Below are 10,619 nucleotides of genomic sequence, written 5' to 3'. Positions count from 1 at the left end.
TTAATTGTTAAATAGTGATATGCATGATGGATGATCATGGACTATAAAAGACCAATGTGATTGGATTTATTTCTTTTATGTTTCTTTGGGATTGTAAATTAATTAATTTATTTTAATTTATTTTGGGCATGTATTATTAAGTTTGTAATAATTTTTGGGTTGTAATTTCATTTATTTAAGTTCTTGTAAATTCGCCTTGGTATGCCAAGGATTACTATGTAATATTGGATTGCAAGAAGTTCAAGGAGGTCAAGAGCATTGGTGGGACCAGTGGGAGGAATTCAATATCAAGTGTTGATTATGTACTCCTTCAGCAACTCTTGTAAAATGAATGAATGAAATGCACCTAGGAATGCCCTGATTCAATTCTTGGTGGCTCAGAATTGAATCCCTTAGAAAGTCCATGATCATACCATATTTACTGCTTATCCATGAATGTATGAGATGTATGGGAATGTATGCAATTATATGATATATGCATGCTAAATGGATAATGTACAAAGTGAGACCTTAATAGTAATTAGGTTGGCTATAAAATCTTTCAAACAAATGATTAAGTTGGAAATGCTATAATTAAAGTAATTATAACATAAGCCCTCCATTGGGGCAATTATTTTAAGAAATTTTAAATAGTTGCATGAGATGCAATTAATTTAAGAGATTTTCTTAAGAATAATTGTTAAGCATGAGATGTTGTAAATATGTAAATGGTTTGGTGGCCAATATTGGATGTACCTGAGGACATTAAAATTATTTGCATAATTACTGGCTCAATGGGATCAACTTAACTAATGCAAGATAAGTCAATATTGGATGTACACGAGATTTTGAGCATTAGGGGCTAGTAAAAGTTGAACCTCACATGAGATGTGATGGGCAAGGAGTTGCTCACTTATAGTTTATTGTAATTCCAATAATGGATGTACGAGGATGATCTATAGATTTATAAGTATTCAATGAACAACTTGAAATACATCCAACTAGGATTTAGTTTTTCTTCTTTGTAAGTGTAGTATTCGCTAAGTTAGTGGGAGGACCAATTTGATTAAAGACCATAATCATATTTGGTTAATTACATGATACATTTACTAATTAATCTGGTTATTTACGCAATTAATTTTACGATAATAATGAGCACAAAACAACCACCACCATCCAATATCCTTGCAAGCATACTTGATCACTGTGAGTTGTGAGGACCTAATCATGCGATTGGCTAAGAAATTTGAAACTTGTCTGAACCTTGAACATATAGGATATGTTCTAGATTCAAATGTTCTGGTCCCTTACCTCCGGAGGCCACACAAGAGGAACATGAAACTTTGGACAAGTGGAAGGAGCATGATATGAGAGCTAAGTGTTACATGCTTGCTTCTATGAGTAATGAGTTATAGAAGCAACATGAGAACATGCAGTGCGAGTGAGATCCTCCTTCACCTACAAGAGTTGTATGGTGAGCACGGCGGGAATGCTAGGTATGAGATATCTAGGCAGTTATTCCGTATGAGGATGTCCGAGGGACGAGAATGTTGGGGATCATGTCCACAAGATGATTGGTGATTGGCGGTTGGAACATCTTGACTTCAACATGGATTTCCAACTACAAGCGGATTTGATCCTTGATCCCTTCACGAGTCTTTTGGGAATTTTGTGACAAATTTCCATATGACTAAATAGGAATGCACCTTAGTGAATTACTCAACATGCTGGTTATTGCCCAAAAGAATATGCCGGGCAATAAAGGAAAAGAGGTAGCTTTGGTTGCATCTTCTTACTGGAAAGTCCAACAAGAAGAAGGGCAATAAGAAAAAGAAACTTGATTCTGGTCCTTCCAAGAAAATAGCTAAGCAGAAAAGGAAGACTAAAGGCGATGGAGGCAAAGGAAAGTGTTTCCATTGCCAATAGGAAAGTGTTTCCATTGCCGATGAAAGTGTTTCCAGCGGCGAGTATAGCAATCTGAATGAATGCAATGCCATGGTGAAAACCAACTCAAGTTCAAAATATATTTGGCACTTAAGGTTATATCATGTTGCAGAAGATAGGATTGCAAAATTGGAGAAAATGGGGATTCTATCCTCATTGGTCTCTGAGCCTACTCCAACTTGTGAATCTTGCCTTCAAGGCAAAATGACTAGATCACCCTTTGTTGGACAAGGGCTAAGAGTGAAAATATTTTGGAACTAATACATAGTGATGTATGTGGTCCGTTTAAAGAAATGGCTAGAGGGGGCTTTCATTATTTTATTACCTTTACTGATGATAAATCAAGGTTTGGATATTTGTATTTGATGAAATACAAACATGAATCCTTTGAAAAGTTCAAAGAATTTAAATCTAAAGTAGAAAATCAAACAAGAAAAAATATTAAAGCTCTTCGATCAGATCGTGGAGGTGAATATTTGATCTTGAATTTGATGAATACTTGAGAGAGCATGGCATTGTTTCTCGGTGACTCCTCGAGGAGCGCCACGGTGAATGGTGTATCTGAAAGGAGAAATCGTACCCTATTGGATATGAGTGCGTAGTATGATGAGCTATCTTGATATGCCAATCTCCTTTTGGGATTTGCATTAGAATCGACTTTATATATTCGAATAGGATTCCATCAAAATTAGTTTCTTCCACACCTTATGAGATATGGCATGGAAGAAAACCAAGTCTTAAGCATGTTAAGATTTGAGGTTGTCGACTTATATCAAAAAGTGAACAACGATAAATTGGAGACCAAATCGAGAAAAGGTCGATTTGTTGGATATCCAAAAGATAGTTTTGGATATTATTTTTTTATTGCCTACTTCACAAAGGTTGTGATAAGTAGAGATGCCACATTTCTTGAACAACGGTTTGTTCAAGAAGGAGGCAAAGGAAGGCAAATAGAGTTAGAATTGGAGAATTACGACCAACCAGCAGATCGGATGGATATAGATCCATCTAGTCAACCTATACCCATTGATGAAACATCTACATTTGTTCCTCGTAGAACAACCGGGGTATCTCACCCACGGTGAGATATGGTTTTCTTCATGAAGAAGAACAAGAGTTGTCTACTCATGAAGAAGTAGATCATGGAGATGATCCACTTACCTATGAAGAAGCTATATCGGATATAGACTCTTCAAAATGGATTGATGCTATGAAATCAGAGATTGATTCCATGTATAAGAATCAAGTTTGGGATCTTGTTGACCCACAGAAGGTATTGTACCTATAGGGAACAAATGGGTTTTCAAGAAGAAAATTGGTTACGATGGAAAGGTAGAGACCTATAAGGCAAGGCTAGTAGCGAAAGGGTTTCGCCAAAGGCAAGGAATAGACTATGAGGAGACTTTCTACTTTGTTGCCATGCTTAAATCAATTAGGATTTTATTAGCAATAGCTGCATACTATGATTATGAGATTTGGCGGATGGATGTCAAAGCGACTTTTCTCAATGGATACATTGAAGAAAACATTTTCATGGAACAACCTAGGGATTTGAATCCCAAGATGGTTCCAAGGTATGCAAGCTAAAGCGATCCATTTATGGGTTGAAACAAGCTTGAAGAGTTGGAACATCCGTTTTGATGAAGCCATTAAATCTTTTGGTTTTATCAAAAATGAGGATGAGCCATGTGTATATAAGAAGGTTAGTGACAGTGCTATCACTTTCCTTGTCTTATATGTGGATGACATCTGTTGATGGGTAATGATACGGGTATGTTGGACTATAAAGGTATGGTTGTCAAATACATTCTCCATGAAAGACTTAGGGAGGCAACCTATATTCTTAGGATTCACATCTATAGAGATAGAGTGAAAAGAATAATTGGTTTATCCCAAAGTCTATACTTGGAAAAGGTGTTAAGAGGTTTAACATGCTTGATTCCAAGAGAGGATTGTTACGATGAGACATGGTATCCATCTTTCTAAAGAGATGTCTCCAAAGACACTTGAAGAAAGAGATAAGATGGCGAGATTCCATATGCTTGGCTATTGGAAGTTTAATGTATGCAATGTTGTGTACTAGGCGGATATCGCATATCTTTATTAGTTTGACTAGCGGTATCAATCCAATCGAGTTTGGAACAACTGGATAGGTATCGAGAATATCCTTAAGTACTTGAGAAGAACTAAGGATTTATTCTTGATTTATGGAAGTGGAGACTTGCAATTGGATGGTTATCACGATTACGATTTCCAATCGGATATCGATGATAGAAAGTCTACCTCTGGATATGTGTTCATTTGTAATGGAGTGCGATCGGTTGGAAGAGTTCCAAATGGAGCACATTGCAGATTCCACTCTGAGGTGAGTATATTCTTTGCATCGAGATCTTTGCAAAGGAAAGTTTGGATAAAGAAGTTAGTTCTGAGAACTTACAGTAGTTCCTTCCATTGAGTCGTGGTTCCACTACTGCTGTGACAATAATGGAAGCGATCATCTGAGTTAAGGAACTAGGTCTCACCAAAATCCAAACACATAGAAAGGCACTACCACATTATCGGACATATAGTTGGGCAAAGCGATATAGCCATGCAAAAAATAGCATCAGCTGAAAAATTCAGCTGATCCAATCACTAAGCCTTTGTCACAAGCTCAGTTAGACCGACATCTTGAGAAAATGAGTCTAAGATATTGTAATGAATGGCTCTAGTGCTAGTGGGAGATTGTTAGTAGTATGCCCTAGAGCATATCATTTAGTATGTATCTTGTACATATTTTTAATAATAAAGGCATTTCCACTTTTAGTTTACATAATATATTTATGTGTAATAGAAAAGGTCCATTGATATTTTGTTAGAAATATTATTCTTAAGTTGTTAAGAATATGAGTGACAATATTTCTAGCACAAAGTATCATAAATAGGTTCACAATCGAGGATACTTCATAATAAGGACATGACTTATCGGAAAGATTGTATTCATGTTTGTTCCCAAGTTATTTATATGAGATATAAATAAGATGGAATGGTGAGTCTCATGCCATATAACAAACATGATAGGCACTTATAAATGATAAGTAGGCCGAACGGTGACACTTATGACAAGCACATGGAGTTTACTCTTGTCAATGTTTTGTCATAAATCATATCGATGCATATAATCTTTAGACACGAGATATACAGTTATCTTGTATATAGGTAGTTTGAGTTTGATCTTGCTTTCATACTTGTACTATGTATGGGTATATGGGCATGTGTTGGCTCTGCTAGTTATATATGGAGGTAGGTGTTGATCAAGAAGGAATCTGTTCCTCTAAGTAAATAGAGATAAAATCCTATGTTCATTTAATTGTTCTTGATGTTTTCAAGTTCTGGCGGAGACAGATAGATTTATTGAGAAAGAGTTTACGATGAGAAAAATCTTTTAATCAAGAACTGGAATTAAAAGAACATAATATTCATAGCAAATGGAGTTTGACATAAACCATGACTCGGCTTGAGTTGGGATTTTGTAAGAGAGATTCTAGTGCATGGTAACATATGATTATAGGTTCATTTAAGGTAAATCTTATTACTAATTGGGTGGCCATGGCATGCTATGCTAGGTGTTAACCATGGTCTATGAGGTTCATAAAATGATTTAGAGAAATCATTTATGGTAAGAAAGAGTTACGATGATATTAAGAGTTGATATCATGTCTCATTGCCAATTAGTGATGAGCCTAGTAAGTCACACACATACACAAGTTATCACCTATTTAAATATGATTTAATTAATTAATTAAAGAGTTTAATTGATTAATTCAATAGATTTGGTTTGCAATAAAATTGAAAAGTCCCTCTCATGACTTGAAACCAAATCTAGATTATTGGATGTGTAGTATAAATTAAATTTATATTTAAAGTGTTTAAATATGAATTTAATTGATGAAAATTAATTAATAGAGATTAATTAATTAATTTATATTTGATATAAATTAATTAGAAGAAGAAAATAATTATTTTGGGTTAAGAACTCAAAATTAAGACACGAGGGCATTTTGGTCATTTCACGATTGTGACACGTGGCACCATGAGATGGTGACACATGGCATAACACATAATCTTGCCAAATATTTTTAATCATGTAAGATGATTAAAATCAAGATTAAATATAGGTTTGACACTTGGCACAATGTGATTGGGTCACTTAAACCTAGAGCTAATCAAAAGGTGACATGTGGCTAGGGTTTAATGTGTTAACCTAGCTATTTAAGTGGGGTTATGAAAAGAAAACATAACCAGCAGCCTCTCCTCTCATATGTCACGCCACTTTGAGCCTCTCCAGCTATTTCTCTTCATCTCTCATCAATTCAAAGAGATTAGCCATCAATCTCTTGAATTAAAAACACTAGAAATTGTTTCTAGTGTCCTGTTTGCATCTCTAATCTCTTAAAAAGCAGAACTTGAATTTCTAATTAATAGAAAAGGCTTTAGAAGCTATTCAAGGGCTGCCATAGGTGTTCTTGGTGTGGACAAGCTAGAGGGACAACATCTGGTGTCCTGAAGACGAATCTCAACACGCTGCAGCACATCAAGAGGTTAGTGTAATCGTTCTTGATTTAATCTAGGGTTCTAAAATTAATCTGATTAATTTTAAAATCTTAAATGGCAAATACAGATCCAAAAACATATTAAAAGAGTTTTAATATGTTGTTTATCATTGAAATCAAATAGATAAAAATAAATCTTGCATGGTGCATGTGACCCTAGGTGAAAATTTTTGAATTCAATGGTATAATCTTGTGTTTTTCACGCTTCCGTTCCTTCAATGTCTTATTACACTCTGGACAAAATTTCAGGTCATTCTGAGTTGTATAGACCAAGATATGGTCAATTTACTAAAGCTGGGTAGATTGCACCTTTAGTGCAAAATTTGGTCAATTTTAGGTCACTTTTAGTTCTGACAGTTTTGGTCCCCGAATTTTTACAAGATATTTGACTAGGTTCTGGTCATTTCTGGGCTTTTGTGAATTGATAAGAATTGTAGCTCGATGTCTAAGCTATCCATGGTAAAAATTTCAGGTCAATTGGACCTATTTTGAGTGAGTTATGGTCATCCCAATGACTACTGTTCATATGGTCAAAAATCTGGGTTTGCAAGGTTGCCCTTCCGGATTTGATCATTTTTAAGATCAGTTTCTAGGCAGAATTTGGCAACATTTCTACATGAAAGTTGGCCTATTTGGTGTCTAGTTTCACCTCCCATTGGCCTCATACCAATTGGGTTCTCGGTTTTGCAGTTATGACCTAATTAAGTGCTGCCAACATACACAACCTGCATTTGAGCATCAATTTTCCAATTTTTGACAATCCTCCTCCTCCCAATACTTCAACATTTGATCATGGCACTTCTATATATATTATACACAATTCCAACAAGCATTTTTGGGAGAACACTCAAGTGCTTAATGCACACAATACATCATTCAAGTTTAACATTCACTTCCACTAAAATTCAACATACCTTAATTTCAATATTAAACATGCACTTCCATATTCTCATATCTCAATATCAACTGCACATGCTGCCCACAATTTAACACTATCATATTTCATTAATAAACTTCATACTCACACACACAAATTCATGATATTATAAGCTGTCAAACATGGCAGTTTGCCAAAGCAACAAGGTCCCATTTCAAACCCTTAATTCAAGCACTAACATGCACATACTTGAACATTAACCTACTACAACTTCCATTTGAGTTAATCAACCTTAATTTCCATCCATTAAATATAAGAATAAGTCAGTAACCATGCATTTTCATGGCTGCCAAAACTAAGGTTCACCAATACTCATCATTTCCTCAATTTTTCTTAGCAATTCAACTTACCCAACGCTCAACACAAGGATTAGTGAAGGAAATTGGAATGAATAAGCACTAACCTTTGTTTAGAGCTTGCTAAACCTTGAAATTTCTTCTTTCTCTTGCTGCCCAAAGCTTTCCCATGGTGTGAAGACAAACTTTGATGAAGGGAACCTTGAGTTTTAAGTTGAAAATGGAGGAGGATTAAAGCTTGCATGATGAATTCTCATGGAGGAAAAATGGAGACCCATATTCGACCATGAAAGTGGAATTGAAGAAAATGAAATAGTTTAGTGGAACAATTTGTCCCAATTACTTGTATAGGTGGCCGAAGATGAGAGTTAGTGGAGCACTTAGGAATAATTTAATGTTTAATTAATTAAAGTTTTATTATTTGCACATTTGCCTCATTTCTTCTACTATTTATATAATGTACCATAATTTAATTTTTCATGACATTTTCAAAGTGTAATACCATTTATTTTTAATAGACATTGAGGTCAAAAGTCAACTCTAGGTGTCAATTAACCAAAATGCCCCTCTTAGGGTTATATTTCGGATTTTTCGGTATTACCGATTTACTCCTTGTACCGCTAATTTCTTTAATTTTCGTTTTCCATTTATACTGACTTACTATTTTTTTTTTTTTTTGACATTTCCAACATCAATTACACCTCAGTAGACCTTTAATTATGTCATGAAAACATTTTCCCGAGTTTCCCGCGATCCAGGGCTAGTCAACGGTCTTCGCTGTAACTTCCCGGTGTGGTTACCCATTGCTATGGGTTCGGCTCATTTAACTTAGTCACATTTTATCTCTTTTATTTTTTCTTAATTTTTCTTATTACATATTTCATTATTTTATATTTCCTCACTGTCATTATAGTGTAGTTCTAGACATTCTGACTTTCCAGGGCAGACATTAGTCGTCGAAACAGTAGGACGTGTGGATTATGAAATTGAGGATGTTACACAAGATGATGGGAATTTGGACATCTTCTTCCATCTCAAGGATAACAAAGTCCACTAGAATGGGAGTTTGCCCACTTTGATAGGGTTGTTTTCAAGTATCCCTATAGGATATTTAATAGATCGATCAGCCAATTGCAATGAGATTGTTGTGGGTTTGAGTTCCCTGATCTCCATCTTTTTGCATATTAATAGAGGCATTAGGCTAACGCTTGCTCCAAGATCGCAGAGGGCCTTGTCTATTTTCTTGTTACTAATGATATAGGGTATGGAGAAGCTTCCTGGATCTTTCAACTTTGGAGGCAGTTTATTTACAGAATGGCACTGCATTCCTCTCTTAGAGCTACTGTTCCATAGTCTTCTAGCTTCCTTTTCTTTGACAAAATTTCTTTAAGAAATTTGGCATAAGACGACATTTGAGAAAGTGCTTCAGTGAAGGGGATGTTAATGTAAAGTTTTGTAAAACTTCCAAAAGCCTCCCAAACTACTTGTCCAGTTTGGCTTTCTGAAATCTCTTAGGAAAAGGTAGGGGAGGCTAGTATGGTTCTGTTAATTTCTTTGTCTTCCTTGCTTCTCTCTTCCTGATCTTTCTTAGCTTCTTCCTCCTTTTTCTCTGCTTGGTCTTTAGATTTTTCTATGGTTTCCTCTGTCAATTCTACCTTTGGTTGTACTAGAGTTCTCCCACTCCTTAGTGCAACTACCTTGCAATGCTCCCTTGGGTTCATTTCTAGTTGACTAGGCAGCTTGCCAATAGCCTTACTTGAAGAACTTGCTTGCTGAGCGATTTGATTCTCTAGCATCTTGTTATGGGTAGCGAGTTGGTCCATTCTGGAAGTCAGCTGTTTAATCAATTCAGTTTGTTGTTGTTGAGCTGCTAGGAATCCTTCCATCATGGTTTCCATGGTCATTTTCAGTTCAAGTTGTTGAAGTTGGAGAGGTAGCGATGGCTGTCCAAGGTTCTGACCTCTGTTCTGAAATCCAGGGGGGGCTGGAGGTTTGTACCCTTGTTGCTTGTTTATTGGCTGGTTCTGCTCATTAGACCATGAGAAATTTGGGTGGTTTCTCCGTCAAGGGTTGTAAGTATTTGAATACGGATTGTTTGGCTGTCTCTAGTTGAAGTTTGCTCCATTATTCACATAGTTCATCTGTTTTGTAGGTTCGTTTAAATTGCTGTATTTTGAATTCATGTACCCTCCTTCGTAGCTGCTTTTATGTTGACTATTTGTTCCAGCTGCATTGGCTTACATTTTTTTAAGTTTCTTTGTGAGTTGATCAAACTGGGCATTTATCATGCTTAGGGCATCTACTTCCAGGACTCCTACAGTTCTTTTTGCATTTCCTCTTTTGTTTGACCACTCATAGTTATGGTATGCAACCCTTTCTAGGAGTTCAAGTACTTGTGTCACTGTTTTCTCTATTAGATCACCCTCTGCAGCTGAATCAACTGTGCTCTTGTAGAGGGTAGTAATCCATTATAGAAATTTTGCACCAATAGCCAATCTTCTATGCCATGGTGTGGACATTCCCTCTGGAGGCCTTTATATCTTTCCTATGCGTCATATAGTGATTCTCCCTCCTTTTGTCTGAAGGTGTTGAGCTCAAGTCTCAGCTTTGCAGTCTTTGCAGGTGGGAAATGCCTTGCTAGAAAAGGTCGGGAGAGATTTTCCCAGGTAGTGAATGTTCCAGCTGGCTGAGAAAGTAACCACTTCCTTGCCCTATCTCGAAGGGAAAATAGGAATGGTCTGAGTTCTATTGCTTGATCAAATACTCCATTCATCTTGAATGTATCACATAAGGCAAGAAAACACTGGAGGTGGTAGTGTGGGTCCTCTGTTGGTGAACCTGCAAACTGGGTTTGTTTGATCATTTGGAGCC

The 10,619-nt window shown here is 36.2% G+C and overlaps 1 non-coding gene across 1 annotated transcript; it reads left to right on the top strand.

Moving 5' to 3' along the window:
- The first annotated feature begins 10,249 nt into the window (after window positions 1–10,249).
- Window positions 10,250–10,356, top strand: LOC131182686 (small nucleolar RNA R71). The gene has a single exon (XR_009150947.1). It is a non-coding gene; the product is annotated as a small nucleolar RNA R71 (small nucleolar RNA).
- Window positions 10,357–10,619: the final 263 nt, after the last annotated feature.

This window comes from Hevea brasiliensis, chromosome 8 (genome assembly GCF_030052815.1).
Source record: "Hevea brasiliensis isolate MT/VB/25A 57/8 chromosome 8, ASM3005281v1, whole genome shotgun sequence".
Lineage (NCBI taxonomy): Eukaryota > Viridiplantae > Streptophyta > Magnoliopsida > Malpighiales > Euphorbiaceae > Hevea > Hevea brasiliensis.
This window is presented reverse-complemented; position numbering and strand designations above follow the sequence as displayed.